Source organism: Monodelphis domestica, chromosome 1 (genome assembly GCF_027887165.1).
Source record: "Monodelphis domestica isolate mMonDom1 chromosome 1, mMonDom1.pri, whole genome shotgun sequence".
Classification (NCBI taxonomy): Eukaryota; Metazoa; Chordata; class Mammalia; order Didelphimorphia; family Didelphidae; genus Monodelphis; species Monodelphis domestica.
Genome location: NC_077227.1, coordinates 410,301,653 through 410,328,636, shown reverse-complemented (window position 1 = coordinate 410,328,636; position 26,984 = coordinate 410,301,653). Strand labels below are relative to the sequence as shown.

The following is a 26,984-nucleotide window of genomic DNA, read 5'->3' as shown; positions in this document are numbered from 1 at the left end:
CTGACTGACAGAGCAAGTAATAAAGAGAGAAAGGAAAGAGATTTCACAGAAATTTTGAGGGTTTTTCATCACAATCTTCGTGGTCAGCCATAAACTGTTACAGACAAAAGAGTGGTTGCCATAAACTCTGACCGTGAAAATATGGATTTAAATAAAAAATAAGTGGTCGCCATGGGAAAAATTCCCAAATATGAAATACCCAAGTCAGCTGGGTTTTATGGAGATTTTCAATTAATACAAATGAAGGAATTAAGGAAAAGGAGAGGCAGAGTAAGAGGAAATAAGAGGAAAAGGCCAGGGCCTAGGCCAATGGCCCAGGCCTTTCTCCCCAAGAAAGAAACCAAGTCAGTCTTTAATCACTCACCACAAGATCCTTCCAAGCAAAACTCTAGTGTTCAGAGAGACCCTCCAGTTCAGCTCCTGAGCTCAACTAAGTTCAGCCACCAAGAGACTCCAATTCAGCTTTCTAATCTGACTAAATCCAGAGGCCTCTGACATCATTTTAAAGAGAATTTTCTCCTATGTCACCTCCCCTAAATTTTCACATCTACCAATCACAGTAGATATTTTCCAAAGCACTGACCATTCTTAGTTTTTAGTTCTCACCTTCTCTGGGTAGATTAAATCTTCTGAGTAAGTTCACACCTCTTTGCCCCTTGCAAGTTGCCTGATCTTTTAGTGATTAATTTGACCTTCATAGGTACTTAGTACCCTTTTGTATTAGATATAAAAATATACCTAGCTTAAGGGCTCACTATAAGTATGGGATAAGTACTTTCATTGTTCACTAAGGAGTTTTACAACTTTATCTTCCTCTAAGGTGTGCCTAAGTATGGGTGGAGTAATGTAAAGTTCCCAATACATTCCTGACCAAGTACCTTCATTGTTTAAAATGGGGAATAGCTTTAACCTAATGTTCTAACGTAGAGTCTGAGAAGTTTTAAGTTTCACATGCCCCTTCCCCCACCAACTGTCAGTCTTGTCAATTTCTTCTCTCTCTAATATTCCCACTGTTGCTTGTTCCAACATAGTGGCAGGAAGTCCAGAATTTGTTTTAGTTTCCTTTCCACAGCTTCTAGTCGCTCTCATTATCATTTTAGTCAGTGTGGCCAATTATTCTAGTCAGCTGAGAATTCCAAAACTATAACCTGGAACCAATTATCGATGAGACTGTACTAAGCAATTATTAGATCTGTGATAGATACTTTGGAGAATACAAAGAAATATATGTCATGGTCCTTACCTTCAAATAATGTACATTCTTGCTGGTAGATATGACTTACACACAGTAAATAATTAGTAACACTAGATCATATGAAACAGAGGGATGTATTTGAGTTTTATTGAAAGAAAACTAGGCTAGGAGTTAAGACAAGTGACTTGGATTCCTGATTTAGTCACTAACTTACTGTCTGATCTTCAGAAAGTCATTTAATTTCTCTGGGCCTCAGTTTACCTATCTGTGGAAAAAAGGGAGTGAATTGAATCATTTTTTATATCCTACCTCACTCTAACAGTCTGTGTTCTAGGGTCCTTAACTTTTAACTCTAATATTCTATCAGAACTGAAATAGAACATAGTGATGTAAAAAATAGACTCAAATACAGGACTACAATCCCCACAAGCCTTTGCTCCACTTCCCCAAAATGCTTTGTAATCTTATGGGAACTCTGAGGTGGGCTGAGATCAAGGAAGGATTTAAGCTGGTGGCAAAGGTTTTTGAGGCCTCTTTTGGACTTCCATTTTGGAGCAGATGCATCTCTTCTGTGATGTGAGGTTATCTGGCCTAGGCCTCTGGCCTAGGCATGTGTTTTTTCTTATTCTGTATTTTCTTTAATCCTTAATCCTTAATAAACCTCTAAAAAATATAATACTCCTTGCAGAGAGAAACTAATTTCTACCTGCCTCAGTCTCTCCATATTCCCTAATTTTAATCTTTACAATGATCATCCATAATCTTCATATTCTAGTTTAGGAAACTGAAGTCTAAAGAGTGATTTTTTTCATACAAGTAATTATAGTAACTCAAGACCCAAACCCCAAAAAAGGATAAACCAAAATGAGAGAATAAAGGCAGGGTCTCACCTGAGCTCTCCCAAATTCCCCTCCAAACAACTTAAAGTAACATTTCAAAACAAATTCTGTAGTTTAAGAAACAATAAAAAGAAAAGGTGAAACAATTTTCCAACCCAAGGTAATGTAGAACAGTGTTGGTGAACCTTTCACAAGTATGAGTGCCTAGAAGGCAAATTCAAGCTATCTGTGAGCTCCTGAATTAAAGAGTTGAGGTACAGAGTGCATGCTTTGGACTACTGGAGAGAGGGGTGGATCATGGGGAAAAAAATGTCCTCCAGTGCTGGGAAGATGGGAAATGTAGTAGCTCCCTGAGTGCCAGCTCTGCAGATGTTCTGTGTCTTCACCAATGAGGATTTAGAAGGTCTGCAGGAAAGGTCTGTCACACCAGAGTGAGAGTGGAAAACAATCCAACCCAGATTGTAAGATCATTAGACTAGGTCTTGGCAAGCCAGCAGCAGTCCTTGAAGGTGACAGAACTGGTGGTATCAACTTCCAGAGCTCTTACCCCAAGAAGGTAAGGGGGCTACACAATTTGAGAGAAAGAGATTACTAGGGATTACTTTGTTGTCACTAGGTGCAGGACTCTGCTGCACTATTCATACAGGGATTCAGGTCTCAGGCCCAAGTCATAGCCCCAGGGCAATAAGGAGCACTAGCATATGAGAGCTTGCAGTCAGAGTGGGGGGGGGGGGGAGATTTTGGTAAAGAGTGTTTGTTATTTCTCATAGACCATAGCACAGGCCTGGATAACATCAACCACACCTTAGATCATACCACCTTAGAAGAACTGAAAATTTATAGGTCTATAGAATTACCTCTGAAAACAACAGCATGAAAAACCCTCCACCTCAGGAGCAGAGTCCCACTTTAGCATAAAGTAAAATGGTCAATAAATAGGCTGTGAAAATTAGCAAACAACAAAAAAGAGCCTGACCATAGAAAATTACTATGGTGTGAGAAGGAATCCTTTATGCCCTTTGTCTATTTTGAGTTAACACTAACTTAAATGCCCCTACTTAGATTGTGAAGACAGGATTAACTCTCCTTTGTCTACTTTTGAATTGAATCAATAAAAGATTCAACACCCTACTTAGTACTAGGTGAGAAGCTATCAAGGTACTTGGAGAACTTACAAGTCACTTAATTAGAGAGCTCCACCCTTTTAACTCAGTCCCAAACTTTCAAATCCTATGATCAGAGTTTATACCCTCAGAAACTCAATCAGCCAGGAATCTATAAACCCACTTGATAAGTATTCACCCCTCCAGAAGGTGAGAACTGGTTCCTACAAACACTGCCCCCTAGACAGTGCTAGACAATTTGGAAACTGTGATTGGCCCCTGTGAAGAGGGGAAGGGACAAGAAATCACCATAAAAAGCCATGGATCCTGTGGCTTGGTTCAGACTTATGGAGATAGTTTCCTGATTGGAGATAGTCTTTGAGGGAGCTTAGCTGGAGACTGGAGCTTGAATCATGGGCTTGGAGCTCAGCTTCATCTTGGACTCTGACTCCTGGACTACTTTGTGGAGTAAGTGAAAGGCTGACTCTTTTCCTAGTTTCTGAAGAGACTACCTTCTATCTTGGAGGAGACAGCATGATTATTCACTACCGACCTTCCTGGTTGAGAGCTAATTAACCTCTGCTTGGATTAAGATAGGATGGATAACTTTTCTATCACTTTCACATTTCTCTACTTTATTTTTTCCTCTCTATTTTGTAAATAAATTTCTGACTCAAGATATAATGAGTATTGGTGACCATATAATTTCATAAAATTATTATCCAACCATCAATTTTCACTTTTAAAGACTCAGAGAAGGACAAAACACAAACCCAGAAGACAACAAAGTCAAAACTATTAAATCCAAAACTTCAAAAGGAAAATGTGAATTGGCTTCAGTACTAAAAAGAATTCTTGGAGAGTAAATGACCTCTGAATTCTCCTTAACAATCCTAATATTCTATAAATTCAGCACCAACAAAGGCAACACATTTCATTTATTAAAAATTCATATTTAAGGTGAAGTCAAGATGGCAGCTTAAAAGCAGCAAAAGTCCAGATCTCTGGAGACCCTTCCACATCAATCAAAAACCTAGTGCTTCAGGTGGCAGCTGGGTAGCTCAGTAGATTGAGAGCCAGGCCTAGAGATGGGAGGTCCTAGGTACAAATCTGGCTTCAGACACTTCCCAACTGTGTAACCCTGGGCAAGTCACATAACCTCCATTGCATAGTCCTTACCACAATATTGATTCCAAGATGGAAGGTAAGGGTTTAAAAAACAAACACAGTGCTTCAAGGGGACAGAAAACCAAATCTAACAATAAGACAGAGCTAGGGAACCCTCTTGCTGGACTCAACTTAAAAGGTATGCCCCCCAAAAAGCCTGAATTCTCAATCCAATGAGTTAAAATTATTTGTATTCCTATAAGAAAAGATATTGGTATTTCTTAAAAATTGTTATTATTACTTGGGTAGCTAGAAGAATTATACTTAGGAACAGTGATAAACTATATAGGATGAAATGTATATACATATATATGTGTGTGTTTGTGTATATGTGTGTGTGTATTGTGAATTTTAGATTTTTTTCATCCTGCTTAGTCTAACAAAATAGGAATGTCTACACCCCTACTTAAGGATTAAGTGTTGAGAAGGATGGCCTATGACAGACATGTGCTAGCAAATGACAAATCAGAAACAACTGACAGACCCCTGGGATGTCTTAAGTCAAGCTTAAGCTACCATTAGTACATGTGAGACACAGGAAGTGATGTAAAAAATGGTCTATATATTTTGCGGTACTTCTCTTAGGCTCTCTGTTTGTGGAGAGGTGGCTCTGGCTCTTGTGGCGGGGAGGTGGCTGGTGGCAGTGTGCTTGGAGTCTTGGCATTTTGGCAAGGTTGTAGCTATTGTCCAGGTTTGGCAGTGAGCATCCTTTATACAATCCTAGGAGATGCTTAATATCGTAGGTCAGGGGGGCAGCTTGGTAGCTCAGTGGATTGAGAGCCAGGCCTAGACAGAAGGTAAGGGTTTTAAAAAATATATTGTAGGTCAGGTGAGGCATCTTCCCTGAGCTCTCTCAGAGTTTAGGTTGATTCGTTTTTTTTCCCCTTTACCTCCTAAAAACATCATCCTCCTAGGAGGCCCCTCATCTTGGAGGAGGTCTCGTGGCTTAAAGGTCTCTGAATTCCCCTTGGCTCAGGCTAGGCCAGAGAAATCTTATACCCTTTTCCCTCTCTCTTCTTCTTAATTCTTTCTCTCTATATTAATTAAGCCACCATAAGATTTCCAAAGGGACGTGTGTGAATCTTAAAAATTCTCAGACCCTACTTCATAAGATTTGGTTAAGACCATTCCCCATTTTAAACAATGAAGGAACTCAGATCAGGAATGTGAGACCTCTACTCCACCCCTACTTAAGCATGCTTTAAGTGAACAAACTCCTTGCTGAACAATGAAAACTACTTAAACCCATACTTATAGTAAGGCAAAAGTTCTTAAGCTGTGCCTATTTTTAGATCTAATACAAAAGGGTGCTAAGTACCTATAAACGTCAGGCAACTTGTGAATTTACAAGGAGCAAAGAGGTGAGAACTTACTCAGAGGTTTTTTCAGGTGTGAACTTAATCGAAAGTTAAAGTCTACTCAGGTGTGAATTAAGAATGGTCTGTCCTTTGGAAAAATGTCTACTGTGATTGGTAGATATGAGAACTTAGGGGAGGTGACATAGGAGAAAATTCCCTTTAAAAGGAAGTCAAAAAGGAGGTCTCAGGAGATTCAGCTGGGAAAAGCTGAATTGGAGGAGGCAGCTGGTGTCTCTCTGAACACTAGAATATTGCTTGGACAAATCTTGTGGTGAGTGGATAAAAGACTGACTGATCTCTCTCTTAGGGTTTTCAGCCTAGGCTGGCTCATGCTGGCCTAGGCTGGTCTAGCCCTTTTTCTCATTATTTCCTTTCTCTCTCTCTCTCTCTCTTTCATTAATTCCTCATTTGTATTAATTAAAATCTCTGTAAAACCCAGCTGACTTGGGTATATTTAATATTTGGGAATTTTTCCCTGGCGACTACCTTATATTTGATTTAAAACAAGACGCTGTCTTAAAACCATATTTTCTGTGGTCACAATTTAACCCAGCTACTCTTTTATATGTAACAGTTTATGACTCCCACTATTTTAATCATCACACTTGAGCATTTTATTTGGGATTTGAATTAATCCCTGCTGACCAATTAAATTTATATTTCAGTCAAAAACCCTAATTTTACCCCTTACAGTATGTATATATATATAATTAGAGGTAAAAAAAAGAGGTTAATACTAAGAGAAATGGGAAAAGAGACAAAATGGGGTAAATTTATATGAAGAAGTAGGGAAGAACACCTATACGCTGGAAGGGTAAAGAGGTTGGAGACAGGAAATACTTGATTCTTATGTGCATTGAAATTGACTCAAAGAGGGAAGAACAATTAGATCTATTGGGGCATTGGATTGATTTGCACCCTATAGAGAAGTAGAAGGGTCACAAAGATACTGGTGGAGAGGGAAGCAATACAAAGGAGTATGAGTGGGGGGGGGGGAGTTCAAAAAGACCGTAAAGAAAAAAATAGGGGGATAAGAAGGGGGGAAGGGAAACAAAATAAGGGTGGGAATTAGGGGGACCAATTAAAAACAAAACATTGCTGTAGAAGAAAATAGTGAAAGTATAAAGAGCAAGACTAGGAGTGTGTAAAGATAAAAATTTTGGGGAGACTGAGGCAAGATAGAAATTAATTTCTCTCTGCAAGGAGTATTATATTTTTATGAGGTTTATTGAAGGTTAAAATTAAAAGAAAACACAAGTAAGAAAAGCACATGTCTAGGCCCAGAGAGCCTATTCACGACCACTCACATCTTGCCTTCTAGGTGGAGAGCCGCGTGTGCTCTGAAGCAGAAGTAAAAAGAGAAAAAAAAGAGACCCCCACCTACGGTGGAGAACCTTTAAATAATATTTTGCTCTAGTCCCAGATGAGAATTCAGTGAAATTACAAAGCATTCTGGGGAAGTGGAGCATGGACTTCTGGGGATTGAAGTCCTGGATTCGAGTCTATTTTTACATTCCCCCGTTTGATTCTTATTGGGAAAGGTTTCCCCAAAAAGGATCATGAAAACATAATCAACTTAGAGATTACAATAATTTGAAATTGAGGGGAAAAAAAAACAATAATTGCTAGACGCATTGACAAAAAGCTACTTATGGGGAAGTCCCCTTTGGCATGAAAGTATACATACAAATAAATGTTCAATCAACCACACCCAAAGTTCATTTTTGTGCAGCTTGTGGTCTGGAGGCTTCTTCATAGTGTCTTCTCCAACAGTTCAGTTTCTGGATTCGGAGAGGTATCATCTTTCTTTACCTAAAATTCTTCTCAAAAGGAATTTAAACTTTGCAATTTAAATAATGATTTTTTTTTTTACATTCCCCTGTTAAGAGGGTGATTGAAAAATACAGGATCACTTGGGGATGCATGGCTGAGGTATGAGGTATATGAATCAATTGGTAAGAGAAATTAAAAAGATATCAGAAAATCCAAATAAAAAAGAAAATACTGGATGAAAATGTAGACTATCAAAGTCTTATGTGTGTAAAAATTCCAAGTAAAAGAAAAATATATCTATAACAGGTCCTTGAATCAGGGCCCAATTAAAATGATCTAAGCAATGATGCATTTACCCAGTCAGTAGCCAGGACTACAGAAAGTTACCACACTATGAAAGGCAGAAAAGGGGACCAGATTATATGAGCCAAGGTTTTGGGGATACTCATCTGTGAATATTTTCAGAGTGAGTATGGACACAAGGAAAGCCTATGTTGTAACAAATGTTAAACACAGTAACCTCGAGTCTTCACACTAGGTTCAAAACCTTTGTATTGGCCTAGAAGTGCATCAATCCATCCTGGATACCCTTTTCTTTGGCTCTGTGCAATGGCTCTTTTGTGTATATCTTGTCCTGGAATCAGACAAAATCATTAAGCAAACTCCCATAATTTTTTAAACAATTAGTGGCATCATTTTTATAGTCTTCTAGCTTTTGGGGTATGCATTAGCAAATATATCTTAAACTTGTAGTACTGATAAATCAAAAATTTAAAGAAAATCTTAATGCTGGTGACATGTGCTTCAAATATAAAAAAGAGAAAAAAACTGAAAAAGTATATTGCACATGTGAGAAAAATATAATAAAAAAGCTTTAAAAATTTCAAAAATATAACTTATAATCATTGACCCACTGTGTCAGCTAGGGAAATATAGAATACAAGGCTTTCTCACCAAAAATGAGATCCATTTCCTCTCCATGTCTGGCCATGCTCCACTGTGAGTATAAGACAAATGAATTGAGCAAGGTAACATTTTTCATTTTTAAAGAACAGTATTATAAATATGTAGTTATCAATATCCCCAAAATTCTCAATAGCCCAATTAATTACAATAGCAAACAAACACATTATCATATTTCACATAAGTTGCTGTATGGCATTTTTTTAAACCTATGAATTGATGGATATTTGTCACAAGTTTTTACAATCATAGCAAATATTTCAACCTTGGTGAATAAACATATTTTTAAACAAAGTAAAATTCATTTCGGGTTTTGAACATCATGAAGAAATCTATATATTCTGGTGGAAGTAAAATAGTGAGCTGAAGAGTATAAATGAGAGATGCTCCTTTTTTGGAGGCTTTTTTAGGGGTACAAATGCCCTGAGATTAACTTCCCTAACTTCCATTCACATATTTAGAAATGCAGGAAGGTTAGGGGTTATAATTGTATTTCACTTCAGCTATGGGCCTTACCTTGTGGTAGGGGCAGGCAAAAATAACCAGAGATTGTTTTTAAAAATTCCAAAAATGATATTTTTTAAAAAACCTTAAAATCATTTGAGATATTTAGCACATTAAATTTTCCAAAAGTTTTTATAGGAATTGTAACCAGTTCTGAAGAAGTCCATCTATCCTCTATGGACAATTTACAAAGTCAAAATAGAAAGGCTGTTTTTTTTTTTTATATATACGGGCTTAATTACAATGATATTTGTTCAATATATGGGGGAAAAGCAACAGAATATAACAGTATTTAAAACTCAATGCATTCAAATGATTCAGTGTAAAACTCAGTACATTAAATGAACAGTATAACAGAATAATATTGAATCCAGTAATATACGAACTTAAAATCACAAAGTTAAATCTTAAACAAAACAATCAGGAAAATGCAATAGAAGAAATACAGAGATTTTTATAACCATTGGTGTCTGAAATGTCTTAAAATATATAACCTCCAGTCCTTAAGTTCCTTGGGGTTCTTATCCATTTAAATGTCTATTGTCAGAAGGCAGAGTGGTAAGGGCTAAGCAATGGGGGTTAAGGGACCCATCCAGGGCCCCACATCTGGGGAGTATCTGAGGCCAGATTTTAACCCAGGACCACATGTCTTTAGGCCTGGCTCTCAGTTCGCTGAGCCACCCATTTGCAACTTCAAAGTTAAAGTTGAATCTTTGGGCTGAATCTTTCTTCTGGCACACAGGTGAAATCAATGAAATTACCAGAACAGTCAAAAGGTATCCTTTTAAATAGCCCATTGCTTTTAAGTTCCTGTTTGGAAAAATCTGTTTCTTCTCCTCTCCCTTTTCTCCCTCTCCCCTCCTATGGTCCGATCCACCCAGGTGGAGCCCAGTCCACTCATGTGGAGCTGATACCCCCGTTTGTTACCAGCTGGTAGAAATGAGTCCTGAGTGTTCTGCTCCAAGGATCTGAGTTGAACAAGGACCGGGTGAGCTAGAGAGAGCACCGGGGTAGGCCAGGAAAGACAGGAACACAGGCAAGCAGGGCCGGGAACCAGAGTGGGCAGCCAGGGTGGGAAGGGCCAGGACTAGGTGAGGACAGAGAGAGGTCAGGAGCAGCAGCAGGAAAAACAGGCAGGCAGAATGAAGCAGCCAGGGGCCAGGTGGGTGGCAAAGGCAACAGGTCTGGAGCGGGGGCTGCAGGCAGGAACAGAGAAGAGGCTGGCCGAGCTGGGTGGGGGAGCTATCTAATGGCTGGAAGGAGCAACAGCTTTGCAAGGGTAAAAAAAACCTTGACCAGAGAAACCTGGCTTAAAAAAATTTCTAGGCACTAGCTATTAAAGCTTAGTAGAGAAAAGAATCCAAAAAGAATCAGAAGATTGAGATATTTCATTTTCCCGAAGTGGTTATGCCAAACTGTAAAGATTAAAATTTTGGGGAGACTGAGGCAAGATAGAAATTAATTTCTCTCTGCAAGGAGTATTATATTTTTATGAGGTTTATTGAAGATTAAAATTAAAAGAAAACACAAGTAAGAAAAGCACATGTCTAGGCCCAGAGAGCCTATTCACGACCACTCACATCTTGCCTTCTAGGTGAAGAGCCGCGTGTGCTCTGAAGCAGAAGTAAAAAGAGGAAAAAAAAAGAGACCCCACCTATGGTGGAGAACCTTTAAATAATATTTTGCTCTCGTCCCAGGTGAGAATTCAGTGAGATTACAAACCATTCTGGGGAAGTGGAGCATGGACTTCTGGGAATTGAAATCCTGGATTCGAGTCTATTTTTACAAGTGAAAGTCAAAATGTTGGGAAATACTCAGCTGGAAATCATAATTCTGAATGTGAATGGAATGAACTCACCAATAAAAAGCAAGCAAACAGCAGAATGGATTAGAAACCAAAATCATACCATATCTACAAGAAACACACATGAGACAGATAGATACACACAGGGTAAAGATAAGTGGATGGAACAAAATCTATTGGGCATCAACTGAGAAAAAAAGGCAAGAGTCAACAGTTATGATGTCTGACAAAGCCAAAGTAAAAATAAAATCTAGTTAAAAGAGATAGGGAAGGTAATTACATCCTGATAAAAAGGCAGCATAGACAATAAGGAAATATCAGTATTCAACATGTATGCATCAAATAGTATAGCATCCAGATTTCTAAAGGCGAAACTAGTGGAGCTCAAGGATTAAATAAATAGTAAAACTATACTAGTGGGAGACCTGAACCTACCACTATCAAATTTATATAAATCAAACCAAAACATAAATATGAAAGAGGTAAGAGATGTGAATGAAATCTTAGAAAAATTAGAGTTAATAGATATGTGGAGAAAACAAATAGGGACAAAAAGGAATACACCTTCTTTTCAGCAGCACATGGTACATTTACAAAGACCGACCATGTACTAGGGCATAAAAACATTGAAAACAAGTGCAAAAGAGCAGAAATAATAAATGCAACCTTTTTTAGATCATAAGGCAATAAAAATTAAAATTAGCAAGGGTACATAGAGGGGCAAATCAAAAATTAATTGGAAATTAAATAATATGATTCTCCAAAATAGGTTAGTTAAAGAACAAATCATAAAAATAATTAATAACTTCATTGAAGAAAAAGACAATGATGAGATATCCTTTCAAAATCTATGGGATGCAGCCAAAGCAATACTCAGGGGGACATTTATATCCTTGAGTGCATATATTAACAAATTAGGGAGGGAAGAAGTCAATGAATTAGGCATGCAAATTAAAAAACTAGAAAGCTAACAAATTAAAAATCTTCAGGTGAAAACTAAATTTGAGATCCTAAAAATTAAAGAAATTAATAAAATCAAAAGTAAAAGAACTATTGAATTAATAAATAAGACTAGAAGCTGGTACTTTGAAAAAACAAATAAAATAGACAGTGCTGATCAATCTAACTAAAAAGAAGGAAAGAAGAAAACCAAATTAATAGTATCAAAGATGAAAAGGGAGACATCACCTCTAATGAAGAGGAAATTATGGCAATCATTAAAAAACTATTTTGCCCAATTATATGGCAATACATATGGCAATCTAGGAGATATGGATGAATATTCACAAAAATATAAATTATGGGGCAGCTGGGTAGCTCAGTATATTGAGAGCCAGGCCTTGAGACAGGAGGTCCTAGGTTCAAATCTGGCCTCAGACACTACCCAGCTGTGTGACCCTGGGCAAGTCACTTGACCCTCATTGCCTAGCCCTTACCACTCTTCTGCCTTGGAATCAATGCTGATTCCAAGATGGAAGGTAAGAGTTTATTTAAAATATATATAAATTTCCTAGATTAACAGAAGAAGAAATAGAATGCCTTAATTACCCCATATCAGAAAAAGAAATTGAACAAGCCATCAAAGAACTCCCTAAGAAAAATCCCCAGGACCAGATGGAATCACAAATGAATTCTATCAAACATTCTAAAAAAAATTCCTGGAAAAATTCAAAAATTATTTTAAAAACAAATAAAAGAGGTGGAGGAAAAATTGGAAAAGAAATTTAAGTAATGCAAGAAGCATGAAAAAAAGAGTTAACAGCTTGGTAGAGGAAAAACAAAGAATAAAAAATAGAAGAAAATAAAAATGAAGAAAGAAAACTATAGGTCAATTTCTCTAATGACTACTGATAAAAACATTTTATATAAAATACCAGCAAGAAGATTACAGCAATATGTCACAAAGATTATACATTAACAGATGGGATTTATACAAAGAATGCAATGCTGGTTCAATATTAAGAAAACTATCAGTATAATTAACCATATTAGTAACAAATCCAAGAAAATCATATGATTATCTCAATAAATGCAGAAAAAACTTTAAATACAGCACTCATTCCTATTGCTATAAAACAAAGGAATAAGTGAAGTTTTCCTTAAAATGATGAATAATATTTATCTTAAACCAATAGCAAGCATTATCTGTAATGAAGATAAGTTAAAAGCTTTCCAATAAGAAGAGGGGAGAAGCAAGGATGTCCATTATTGCCACTATTATTTGTATTGTACTAGAAATGCTAGCTATAACAATAAAAAGGAGAGGACATTGAAGGATTTAAAATAAGCAGTGAGGAAACAAAACCATCACTCTTTGAAGATGACATGATGGTATATTTGAGGAAATCTAGAGAATTAACTAAAAAACTAGTTGAAATAATTTACAATGTTAGCATAGTTGCAAGATAGAAAATAAACCCACATAAAAAATCAGCATTTTTACATATTACTAACAAAATCCAATAGCAAGAGAAAGAAAGAGAAATTCCATTTAAAATAACTATACGAAAATAACTATGGCACTCTGTGGTAGCAAAAAAATGGAAAATGAGGGGGTACACATTGATTGGAGAATGGCTCAATAAGTTATAGTATACATTGTTGATGGAATATTATTGTGCTAAAAGGAATATAGAAATGGAGGAATTCCATGTGAACTGGAAAGACCTCCAGGAATTGATGCAGAGTGAGAGGAGCAGAACCAGGAGAACATTGTCCACAGAGTCTGATACATTATGACACAATCAAATATAATGGACTTCTTTACTACCAGCAATGCAATGACCCAGGACAATCCAGAGGAACTTAGAAGAAGGTGTAAAGATGAAAATTTAGGAGACTGAGGCAGGTAGAAATTAGTTTCTCTCTGCAAGGAGTATTATATTTTTAGAGTGTGAGATGGAAATCACATTAAAAGACTGATATATATTAATTTAAGGTCTCCAAGGAATTCAGCTATGTAATTCCTAAATGAAAACTCAAGTCAGCAGTCAACCTTTTATGGAGTTTTTAATTTCAAACAGGAGGAAGAAAGGTATTAGAGAGAGAGAGAGAGAGAGAAAGGGATGAGAAGGGAATAGGGCTTAAATTTAAATACCCACTCTGCTTAGGCTGGGCCAAAGGCACAAGGCCTTGGATAGCTGAGGCAAAGAAAAGAGATCAGTCCCTATCACTCACGTGACCAAAATGGAGAAACAGTCTGAGCGCCTCCACTCCAAAGCACCAGGCTCCAATCACCTCCTCTCCTTCACACAGAAAGTCCCCAGAACTCCTCAGCTGTCCTCTACCTCACTTCCTGTGTCTCACCTGTGCCAATGGTGGCTCTAGCTTCACCCAGGACTGCCCAGAGGTCTGCCCCCCTTTGCACATATCTGTTGAAGGTCATATTCTCAAATAATTAAATCTTGAGCTTTGCTGCAGCCCTTCCTAAATCCTGTTACCTTGAGTAGGGTGGAGATTGTAGTTTCCAAGACCTGATTCTGTCATTCCAAGTATCTCTATTGTTATTGATCAGGAAATAGCCAAATCCCATCCTCTAAAGAATGGTTTGAACAGGGTTGAATAGTTTTGAAATTCACAAGAGGATTAGAATTTAAGAATATACAAGTAAGAAAAAACACATGCCTAGGCCAGAGGCCTAGACAAAACCTCACCTACATTATGGAAAGAGCCACATCTGCCCCAAAGCGAAAGTCCAAAAGAGAGCCCAAAAGCCTTTGCAATCAAGTTAAATCCCTTCTGGATCTTGGCCCAGGTGAGATTACAAAGCATTCTGGGGAAGTGGAGCAAAGGCTTGTTGGGATTGAAGTCCTGGATTCCAATCCATTTTTACATTTCTCCATATGATCGTTGTTGGGGGGCAAAGTTTCCCCAAAAAGGATCATGAGAATATAATCAACTTAAACATTTAAGTAATTTGAGGATAAGAGAAACAAAAAGAATAAAACCAATAATTGCTGAACGCATTGACAAAAAGCCAGTCAGGGGGCAGTCCCCTTTTGGCATGAAAGTATACATACACATAAATGTTCAATAAACCACACCCAAAGTTCAATTTTTGTGCAGCTGGCTGGTCTGGAGGCTTCTTCATAGTATCTTCTCCAACAATTCAGTTCTGGATTCAGAGAGGTATCATCTTCTTTACCTAAAATTCTTCTCAAAAAGAATTTAAACTTTGCAATTTAAATGATATTTTTTACATTCCCCCATGAAGAGGGTGATTGACAAATACAGGATCACTTAGGGATGCATGGCTGAGGTATGAGGTATATGAATCAATTGGCAAGAGATATTAAAAGGATATCAGAAAAATCCAAATTAAAAAAAAATTTCTGGATGAAAATATAGACTATCAAAGTCTTATGTGTGTAAAAATTCCAAGTAAAAGAAAAATAAATCTATAACAGGTCCTTCTATCAGGGCCCAATCAAAATGATCTAAGCAATGATGCATTTACCCAGTCAATAGCCAGGACTACAGAAAGTTGCCACACTATGAGAGGCAGAAAAGAAAGGGACCAGATTATATGAGCCAAGGTTTTGGGGATACTCGTCTGTGAGTATCTTCAGAGTGAGTATGGACACAAGGAAAACCTATGTCATAACAACGTGTTAAACACAGTAACCTTGAGTCTTCACACTAGGTTCAAGACCTTTGTATTGGCCTAGAAGTGCATCAATCCATCCTGGATTGGCTTTTCTTTGGCTCTGTGCAATGACTCTGTTGTGTATATCTTGTCCTGGAATCAGACAGAATCATTAAGCAAAGTCCAATAATTTATTTAAATAATTAGTGGCATCATTTTTATAGTCACAAGCTTTTTGGGGTATGCATTAGCAAATGTATCTTAAACTTGTAGTACTGAAAAGTCAAAAAGTTAAAGAAAATCTTAATGCTGGTGACATGTGCTTCAAATATAAAAGGAGAGGAAAAAAATAGTATATTGCACATGCAAGAAAAATATAATAATAAAAGAGCTTTAAAATTCAAAAATATAGCTTATAATCATTGGCACTCAGTGTCAGCTAAGAAAATATAAAATGCAAGGCTTTCTCACCAAAAATGAGATCCATTTCCTCTTAATATCTGGCCATGCTCACTGTGAGTAGAAGGCAAATGAATTGAACAAGGTAACAATTTTTTCATTTTTAAAAATACAGTAGTACAAATATGTAGTTATCAAAATCCCCAAAATTCTCAATAGCCCAATTAATTACAATAGCAAACAAACACACTTTCACATTTCACATAAGTTGTATGACATTTAAAAGCCTATGAATTGATGGATATTTGTCACATTTTTTACAAACATAGCAATCTTTCAACCTTGGTATTCAAACATATTTTTTTTAAAACAAAGTAAAACTCATCTTGGGTTAAGAACATAATCAAGAAATCTATATATCATTCTGATGCAAGTAAAGTAGTGAGCTGAAGAGTATAAATAAAGGGGTGCTCCTTTTTTGGAGGCTTTTTAGGGCTACAAATGCCCTGAGATTAACTGCCCAACTTCCATTCACATATTTAGAAATGCGGGAAGGTTGGGGGTTATAAAATAAATTTCACTTCAGCTACTGTAATGGGCCTTACCTCATGGTAGGGGCAGGCAAAAATAACCAGAGATTGTTAAAAAAAATTCCAAAAATCATATTAAAAAAAAACCCTTAAAATCATTTGAGATATTTAGCATATTAAATTTTCCAAAGGTTATTATAAAATTATAACCAGTCCTTAAGTTCATCTATATGATAATTTACAAAGTCAAAATAGAAAGGCTGTTTTTTTTTCATATGGGCTTAATTACTATAATATTTGTTTGGCACAGTTATAGGGAGAAAACAACAGAATTTCAAAACTCAGTACATTCAAAATAAATTCAATCAACCTTCAGTGTAACAGAATATTGAATCCAGTAATATATGAACTTAAAATCACAAAGTTAAACCTTAAACAAAAAATGCAATAGAATACAGAGATTTTTATAAACCATTGGAGTCTGAAATGCCTTAAAATCATAACCTCCAGTCTTTAAAGTTCCTTAGGTGTATGTTTTTTTGTTTTTGTTTTCTTTTAATTAATTATGCATGTAAATGTCCATTGTCCGAAGGCAGAGTAGTAAGGGCTAGGCAATGGGGTTTAAGGGACCCGTCCAGCACCCCACAGCTGGGGAGTATCTGAGGCCAGATTTTAACCCAGGACCGCATGTCTGTAGGCCTGGCTCTCAGTTTGCTGAGACACCCATTTGCCTCCCCAAAGTTGAATCTTTGGGCTGAATCTTTCTTCTGGCACACAGGTGAAATCAATGAAATTACCAGAACAGTCAAAAGGTATCCTTTTAAACAGCCCATTGTTTTTTAAGTTTCTGTTTGAAAAGTTTGTTTCTTCTCTCTCCCCTGCTATGAACCCCCTATGGTCAATACCCCCATCCAAGTGGAGGCTTAGCCTAAGGGAAAATTACCCATTCTCCTTTCCCTCTCGTCTCTCCCCTCCACCCACGTGGCCAATACTGTTACCAGCTGGTCGCAATGAGTCTTGAGCGATCTGCTCCAAGGATCTGGGTGATGAGCTGGCTGGGGTCACGCTCGTGGGGCTGGGGCTGGGGTGATGAGCCATCTGGGTCAGAGGCCAGATGGGTGAGAGACAGACTGCTGGGGTGGGCAGGGCTGGGAGCCAGAGCGCAGACAAGCAGGGCCGGGAGCTCGGGCACCAGGTGAGAGGCCAGGAGCAGAAGCAGGAGCCGGAGAGGGCCGCAGGCAGGAGCTGATCAAGATGGTTTTCTAAAAAGCGTCTTGGAGAAACGTGGCTTAAAAAAAATCATTATCTAGGCTAAAAAATTTGAGAAGTTCTCATCCAATCTAGTGGTCGCCAAAAACTGTAAAGATGAAAATTTAGGAGACTGAGGCAGGTAGAAATTAGTTTCTCTCTGCAAGGAGTATTATATTTTTAGAGGTTTATTAAAGGTTGAGAATTTAAGAATATACAAGTAAGAAAAAACACGTGCCTAGGCCAGAGGCCTTGACAAGACCTCACCTACATTATGTAAAGAGCCACATCTGCCCCAAAGTGAAAGTCCAAAAGAGAGCCCAAAAGCCTTTGCAATCAGGTTAAATCCCTCTCAATCTTGGCCCAGGTGAGATTACAAGGCATTCTGGGGAAGTGGAGCAAAGGCTTATGGGGATTGAAGTCCTGGATTCCAATCCATTTTTACAAAGGCATGCTATCCACACCCTGAGAACGAACTATGGGAACAGAAATGCATTAGAAAAATATATGATTGAACACATAGTTCAATAGGGATATGATTAGGGTTTTGATGTTAAAGGATAACTCTACTGCAAATATGAATAACATGGAAATAGATTTTGAACAATAATACATGTATAACCCAATGGAACTCCTTGTCAGCTTCAAGATAGAGGAGGAAAGAGCAGGTGGGGGTGTAAAAATGGAGATTTTTGAACCCCAGACTTCAATCCCCAGAAGTCCTTGGTATTTCCCAGAATTCTCTATAATCTCACCTGAGTCTCCACATGGGCGAGATCACAATTAATATTTAACTGGCAGTAATGCCTCCCACGCTCTCTTCTCTGCCATGGCAATGATGTAGTAAGTAAGCTTTGATGGGCTAATCAGCCCTGGGTATGTGGTTTTTAATGTATCCTTGATTTCTAATAATCTTTAATAAACCTCACAAAATATAATATTTTTATTACTAGATACTAATTTAATTTTTACAGGGGTGGCATCATGAATCATGTAACCATGGAAAAATATTCTAAATAAAAAAAGGAAAAATAAAATAAAATAACTATAGAGAATGTAAGTAAAATATAAAATACTACCTGTCAAGACAAACGCAGGAACTATGTGAACACAATTACAAAACACCTTTTAAATAAAATCAGGTCTGAACAATTGGAAAAATTGAAATTGCTTGTGGGCAGGCCAAGGCAATACAATAAAAATGACAATTCTACCCAAGTTAATTTACTTATTCAGTGAGAAGAACAAGGAGTCATTGTACATAGTAATGGCAATATTGTACAATGATCAACTGTGAATGGCTTAGCTATTTTCAGCAATACAAAGGCCTAAGACAATTCCAAAGGGCTTATGATGAAAAATACCATCTACCACCAGAAAAACAATTGACAGAATCTGAAAGCAGATCGAAGCAGATCATTTTTTACTTTCTTAGTTTTTTATGGGCTTTTTACATGGCTACACAAGTATAACCAATATCAAACGGCTTACAGTCTCAGAGAGGAGACTAAAATATTTTGTAAAAGAAATGTTAAAAATTATTTTTACACATAATTAGAAAATTATAAAATATTAAAAAAGAAACCCCCACAAGCACACAAAGAAAAAGTCAAGCCCAAGTATCCTAGCTATAGTTCTACTGAGGTCCCTCATCACTCTGACATTCTCTGTTCTAGGATCCTTTCTAGTTCTTTCCAATTTAAGGTACACACAAGAGAGTGTACAGTATCCTTTGTGCTTCAGAGAGGAGCTGGAACAGGGGGCACACTGGTATGGAGTGCTTGGTGGTTAAGATCTTCACCTTTGGACAATAAAGAATGAGTACAATTCCCTGGCACATGCCCTAGTACCCAATGGGCAATCACAAAGCAACAGAGAAAGAACTTAAAAAATAGTCTCTCGGAACTAGAAAGAAGATCCTTAAAGATAGAAAGAAACCATTTAGATCAATATTTCATTTTCTATATGGGGAAACTGAGGCCCAGAAACAGTAACGGGTTTTTTCAGTCAAACAGAAAATTGGTGGCAGGGTTAGGAGCAGAATCCAGGTTCCAGGACTGTACTAAGATCACCTTAGCTTCCAGATCATCTTTAATTCTCCCAGTCCCACCCACAATCATCTCCAAATTCTGACCCCATCTAACCTACCTTAGTCTAAATGTCACTGTACTAGGTTTGGAATCTAGCAAAAATGCCCCAGAGAAGGACATTGATGGGAAAGGGAGGGGAGGAGTTGGGGGTTGTATAAGAGGGAAGAAGGCTGTCACCTGAGTATTAGTCAAGGGTATCAGGTGACCCTGGAATCCTCAGTTAACCTTCCTCAGGTCCCCAGGCAAGAAGCTGGGACCAGGTTAATGCTTAGCTGCCTGTTTGCTGCTCCTGAGAGGAGACCCAGAACTTGCCATGCAGGTAACCTCAGGTGGAATAAAACAATGAGTGAAAGGAGGGACTTGAAGTTCTAAGGGACAGAGAGAGAACCCCAGACTCCGCTGAATGATCCAGGAGGGAGGGAGAGAGAGGGGGGCAGAAGAAAGTAGGGAGGGAAGGAGAGGGAGAGAGACAGACAGACAGACAGAGACAGAGAGAGACAAAGGCAGACAGAGACAGAGAGAGACACAGACAGACAGACAGACAGACAGACAGACAGACAGACAGACAGACAGACAGACAGACAGATAGACAGAGAAAGCGAGAGAGAGAGAGAGAGAGAGAGAGAGAGAGAGAGAGAGAGAGAGAGAGAGAGAGAGAGAGAGAGAGAGACCTTCCCGTTTTCTTCTGTCTTCTTCCAAACAGTTAAAATGGGATAAGGAAGTCTGGGGTAGATTTCCCCTACCTTCCTCCAGTCACAGACTTTGGTAGGAACAGGAAGGACAAGGTCTCAACAGGCTCCCTGGCTTCTTTTTCTCCTCCCCAGTTGAAAATCTGGCAAGGTGACAGGGGCACTCCCCCAACTCCTTAGGGGCCCCCTCTTTCCCTACTTGTCATCTCCACCCATTGAGAGGGAGGGGGTAAAGGATGGGGAAAAGGGAGGTACAGGGGAAGTTGGGGGAGGGAATTAGAGGAAGGGGTTAAAACAGAGGGACCCAGAGAATGGTTTATGAATCCCTCCCCTGCTGGGGCGTGCTGGTGCTGACCTCGCTCAGACATCTGGCATCTGTTCATGCAAGCACTAGGGCACTACGTCCCCAGACTGAGCCCAGGAGGGAAGAAAGGCTCCTAAGCCAGGGCAGAGTGGCCTGGGCCAGAGCCAGTACTCACAAGTCTCCCCTAGTCCTCCGACACGGGCTGCCTCCAGGTAAATACTCTTGGGACACTGGGCTATGGGGAACTACCAAGCTAAGGGAAGAAAAGGGAGCTGGGAGTTCTACAGAGGGATAGCTGAGGAGGAGGAGAAGGACGAGGCAAAGGCTTGGGCAGCCGGGGTTCCTGCTGCCTGGGTGGTGGGAGTGGAGCATGGAGGCTGGTTGCCCTGCTTCAGGACACACTTCTGGTTTCATGGGTTTACAGGACCAAGATCTCCAGATATCACTTAACACGAACTCCAGAGATCTCCCCCACCCCAGTTTGGGAAATGAGGGAGGTTCAGAGATGGACTTGCCCAAGATTACACCACTCCTAATAAATAGCCCGAGTCCAGACTTGAAACCAAGTCTTCTGGCACCAAATCCAATCATTCTAATTGTATCTGGAGTTCTGCTACTCCCAGAGGAGGACTTACTTCTATAGTCAGTGTTTCCTCACCCATTTTTAATTAGAATAGAATGCCTTCCCTTGGTTAACTGTTTCCTATTTATCCAGGTAGAGAGCTTGTTGATATATTATTTATTTTCTTGTTGACTCTCCTGTTAGATTGTGAACTTTTTGAGGGCTGGGACTGTCTTGCCATTTTGGGGGGTTATTTCCTCTTAGCACAGTGCCTGGCACACAGTAGTTATTAAGATTTATTGACTGACTAATGATACTGACCAAGACAAAGAGCACCAGTGTCATGGGAAAACTAAACTGACAGGATTGAAGAAGTCTATGCCATAGTTTTTGCAGAAGCCTATTCCCAATCATGGCTGATGATGGATCAACAAACATTTATTGGGAGCTTTTGGAGGAGGCTCTGGGAGTCTCCATGGGATATCACTGAGAAGTCCTTCTGGAGGATTTAGAAAGCAAGCTTGCCTGAGAAAGGAGAATGACTTGAGGAATTTTGCTCCTCTCTTGCCTTAAGGACCTTTAGGAATCTTGCTTCTCTTTATCTCATCCTGGCATCCTCCCTTCTCATTAATTTCTTGCCCTATAACTGGATGAAGCAGTTCTGGCATGGCGGGATTTGGGTTTGGAGGACCTGGGATTGTTTCTCTTCTTGCTACTTACTAGCTATGTGATAGGGAGCATATTAATTCCCTTTTCCCAGTCTGACTGTAGAATGAGGATAATAGTCCAACCTTCCTTCCCTATAACAGGGAAGTTGCAATGATACAACTTCTGTCAATGGTTCTATAAAGTATAAAGCATCACAGATATGGCGGCTAGCATCAGGTACTTTGCACTAATGAAGAGGCCTAGCTTTGGACTCAGGACTCTTCTACTTAAAAATTATGTGACTTTGACCAAGTCACTTCTTTCTGTCTTAGTTATCTAGTCAGTAAATCAGAAGTTGAGCCCATATTCTTTATGTTCTAAGGTCTCTCTCAGCTCAAGCAGTCTGGAGTTCTACTCATGCCTCAATCTAGCCATCTAAACACTCATTCCTTCTGATGAGGACCTTCCACTTTAGTCAGGTCATACCCATTCTAGGATCCTTCTCTTCTCTTCCTTCCATCTCTAATATATGATGTTCTTCATTCTGGCTGTCTGATTCCGCCAACTTGCATAAATTCCCACTAGGGATCACTGAATGGAAGAGATATTCAGAGGAAGCGAACCCATAAACAGAAAGAGACCCCAAAGACATATAGTAAAACCTCCTAACTTACTGATGAGGAAACCAAAGTTCAGAGAGATAGATTGATATGTCTGAGTTCCTGCAGGTAGTGATTATCAGTGACAGAATTTGAAATCAGATCTTCTATTTACAGAACCAGAGCATGTTCCAGTACACCCCAATAATTATGAGGCCAAGGAGTATACCCAGGAATTAGACATGCATTCCACTGTGAATGTTATAATTTGACAACCTCTTAGCTACAATTTGACAAAGGAGACAAAGTTTATGCACAAGAAACAATTGAGCCATTGAAGACAGCTTGTGCTTGAGTATCTGATTGCATGGTACAGACTGTAAGTACCAAAACAGTTCACAAAATGAAGTGATAACTGTGGACTTGAGAATCCCTGTCCTAGGGCTCAAAAGACCATAGATTTAGAGCTGGAAGGAGCTTTATCAGGCAGCTAATCCAACTTTTTCATCTTAAGGAGAAATTGGGGCTGAGGAAGATTAAATGTCTCACACAAGGTCCCACAAGATCATAAAATGGCAGAACTGAGGAATGGTCCCAGTTGTGCTGCTAACTTATAATGTGATCTTGGGAAATCACTTTCCTTTGCTGGGTTTTGGATGGTCCATAACCCTTCTTCCTGATATTTTTGGACTCTAATCATTTCAGGAAGATTTTCTGACAACACCAGATCTGACTTTGAAGGATGGCCAGGTTTGGAGAGGAAGCATTGGAATAAGTAGAAGTGGAGATTTGGCAGTCCAAGTTATGGAGAACATTATGATTACATGATCAAGGACAGAATGAGTCTGTTGTGTGGGACTGGCTAAAATGTAAGGCCTTAATGAGAAGTAATAGGATATAAGGATGGATGGTTAGAGTGGGCTATGATTAGTAGGAGCTTAGGTTCATAGTTTTTTAGCTAGCAGGGAATCTAGAATATGGAATATCAATATACAAAAGGGTCTCAGAAAAGGATAAAGAGTGTTGGAATGGGAAGAAGCACTTGAAAATTGAATACCAGCTATTAAAAAAAGACCTATGCAAAAGCTAGGTGGCAGACACTTCCTAGTTTTGTGACCATGGGGCAAATCACTTAACCCCAATTGCCAAACCCTTATTCACTTTTTTTTGCCTTGGAACCAATACATAGCAATGATTTAAGATGGCAGGTAAGAGGGTTTGGGGGGTTTCTTTTAAGAAAAAGAAAATCTATGTTAATATTCTAATTTGACAAGTGGAATAACTGAGGTCCAGAGCAGGGAAGGGACTGGCCCATGATCACCCAAGAAATGTAGAAATGAAAACTTAAACTCAGTTCTCCTGATTCCTAGTCCTAGACCCAGGAGTACCTCAGCTATAACAAACAAACAAACAAATAAATATTTTAAGGAAATGGGCCTTTACAGGAAAGGTAGGATTTAGAACTACCTGGTCTGGGTTGGAGATGGAGATGGTACTTCAGGGAAGATCAGAGAAATGATTGTGAGGGAGCAAGGAGTGTGGTTCAATGACTAGAAGACAGCCTGATTAGAATGAAGACTGGAAGAGATGATATTGGCCAGACCTTTCTGTTCTCAAGTATTCTGCCATAATCAAATCACCTAACTTGAAAACATGGGTTGTAATTAAAAAGCAGGAACCAACACAGTTGGGTTTCAAGCTAAGTGGATATGAGGGATTTAAGGAAAGAGTGTTGGCCTTGGTATCACAGGCTTTAAGTCTCAGCTCCATGTGACCTTAGGCAAGATCTTCCTCATGGGGCCTCAGTTTCTTCTTCTGCCAAATGAGAGGGTTATAGTTAAAAAAAAAAACAACTCTAAAGTCCTTTGAGTTCTAAATCCCATGAGCCCATGGGGTTTTGAAACTGAGCACTTCCCCTAGGAATGGTGCCAGGAGAGGCAGCAAAAGAACCAAGAAGTAGTCTAAAGAAAATTCCCTTTTTTTCAGGAAGTCCTCTTGAAAAGCAGGAAAACTAACCCATCCAGTTCTGACTCATGAAAAGGGCTCAGGCAATTAAAACAACTCTGAGCCTCACCCCAGGATTATGTTCAGTGTCAATGTTTGCCTAATTTATAATATCTGATGTGAAGAAGAGATTCCTTTGTTCTGGGGGGGGGGGGGGGTGGCTGGGTACCTGCCCATCTGTCATCTGCTCAGCCTCAGTATCCCTATGCCCTTTGCAGGGTGGGAAGGTTTATTTTTCAATTCCATGACTTTCCTGGAAAGAGTAAGGAATGACAGGTACAGTAGGAAGGTCAGATCAGAAGACTTGGATTCTAATTCTGGCTCCATAACTTATTAGACTGCTTTCTGGGTAAAATAAAGGCAGTAGAGCAGAGGATCTTTAAGGTCTTTAGCTCTAAATCATGTTATTTTAACTTTATAAAGTTTGGGTAGAAGGGAAGACCCTTCCAGTTCTAAGTCTGGAATCCTACTTGGCTCTGTTCCACTATGTGGATGATTCATATATTTAGAGCTAAGAGGAAAGTAAAAGTTACCAAATCCATCTCCTCTCATTTACAGATGGAGAAACTGAGACACGGAGAGGTTAAGTGGCTTACCCAGGGTCACTTTTTGAGGCAGAATTTGAACCTGATAATAAATCCAATATCCTATTCTTTATCTGTCTCAATAGGTGCTTAAAATCTCAGCTCTTCAGGTTATGCAAAATCATATTGTCTTATAGTCACATTTCAGAGTAGTGAAATAACTATGAGACAGGTAACTTAGCACTTTCTGGAATGTAGGAGACATCCCTTCCTACTCCCACTAACAGTACTCCCAATCCAATTAAATGTAGTAAAGAAACCCAACCATGATTCAGAAGATTTAATAGGCTTCTTTAAATTTCTAGGTTTCTCCAAAACCAGGAGTGGAAGAACTAAGAGAGCTATTACTTCTCTCTGACCTCTCTCCTTGCAACCCTTTGGTACCTCCCACCACAATCCCTGGGCATGTCCTACTAAAGAACTCAGGGGTTGTCTGGAGCCTTCCCAGGACAAAGCTGATCACTTTTAGATATAGACCAGGCACCCATCCTTAGGAAGGAGTCAGTTAGCTCATGCCCTCAGCCCTCTCCTGAAAGGTCTCAGCAGGGTCAAGGTAAACTGCTGTGGGGAAAGAAGCTGAATGATTAAAAACCAAGGTTCTCACAACTCCCAATTCAATCCAATAAACATTTATTAAGCAGCTACTATGTGCCAGGCACTGTGCTAAATGCTAGGGTATACTTTTTTTTCCTTTAAATCCTTACTTTCTGTCCTGGTAACAACTCTTAAGACAGAAAGGTAAGGGCTAAGCAAATGGAGTTAAGTGACTTGCCCAGGGTCACACAGCTAGTAAGTGTCTGAGTCCAGATTTGAACCCAAGACTTCCCACACCCAGGCCTAGCACTTTATGCACTTATCACACTACCTCGATGTCCTGACATTCTTTTATTTATTATGAAAGTCCCAACTGGTAATTCTGATTCACTACAGTCAAACACATGCCCATCAGCTCCACCTCTGTCAAACAAGGTCAGCCCAGCCACGATGCAGAGGACCTTCCTCCTTGTTTCTGCTTCCTTCTCTATGAAATTGGGGTATAAGATATGGCATACCACAAGTGATAACATTTGTTCAACCCAGTGGAATTGCTTGTTAGCTTTGGGAGGAGGGAGGGAAAGAAAATGAATCCTGGAAACATGGAAAAATATTTTTAAATTAAAAAAAAATTTTTTTAAAGATATGACATACCATAATGGGTCGGGGGCAAGCCTGTGATCACAAATATTGTGTGACCACAAGAATGCCACTTAACTTCTCAACTCACCAGGAAAGTCTTTCTAAGATGGTAAGTTACTGATGAGTTGCTTATCTACTGTAGTGGAGGGAGTTCCCACCCCAAGACATAAGTCCTGAATAAAAACATAAAATTAGTTTATTTCTTGCCTTGCCCCCTTCCTGGCTGTGAGACCCAAACAAGAATTGGACAAGTGCTTAGAAAAGTATTATTTGTTGCAGATATAGCAGCTTATGTCCTCTCCAAGGCTAGTCCCTCCTCTCACAGTTCTGGCTGGTTCAGGAAGGAGGCCAAGGGCCATGGATGGGGCTTGTGGAGAGGGTGGGTTGTGGTAGGGAGGGACCAGTGGGAAGGGAAGAGGAGCTTCTGCCTAGAGGTGGGGGAAAAGACACAGATTAATGAATTGCTAGTTCCACTAACTAGTCACAGATCCTCTCCATTTCGACCCCAAATCCACCACCCAACTCTTGGTTCTCTTTCCTTTTTGCTGGCTCCCTTCACTCCCTTCTCTTTATCTCTCTTCCTTAGTTATTCTCTGGCTACTTCCTTTTTGCTTCTTTCTTCCACTCTGACTTTCCCTTCTGTCTCTCTCACCCTTTCTCTTTAATTTTCTTGTTCTATTTCTTTTCTGTCTGTTTCTTCTGCAGTCTCTCTACTAATCACTCATTCTCGTTCTCTTTCTCTATGTCTAACTCTCATTTAGGCCTTCTGGCTCTTTCTCATTCTGTCTCCTTCATTCATTTTATATTATTATCTCTTTGGGTTCTCCTTGGATATTTGACCAATTCCCAAACAAAACCTC

The 26,984-nt window shown here is 39.1% G+C and overlaps 1 protein-coding gene and 1 long non-coding RNA gene across 3 annotated transcripts in view; one reads left to right on the top strand and one right to left on the bottom strand.

The window, feature by feature from the left end:
• Positions 1-6,870: 6,870 nt before the first annotated feature.
• The window catches only part of LOC130456419 (uncharacterized), a 22,093-nt gene continuing 1,979 nt past the window's right edge, over positions 6,871-26,984 (bottom strand). Inside the window, exon 3 of the long non-coding RNA XR_008915241.1 lies at positions 6,871-26,552. This is a non-coding gene — a long non-coding RNA (uncharacterized LOC130456419). The remainder of the gene's footprint in view (positions 26,553-26,984) is intronic.
• The window catches only part of SLC52A3 (solute carrier family 52 member 3), a 20,014-nt gene continuing 13,676 nt past the window's right edge, over positions 20,647-26,984 (top strand). For both annotated transcript variants that reach the window (XR_008915240.1, XM_001366416.5), the window contains exon 1: positions 20,647-20,763. The gene's annotated coding sequence lies outside the window, so the exon portion shown is untranslated. The remainder of the gene's footprint in view (positions 20,764-26,984) is intronic.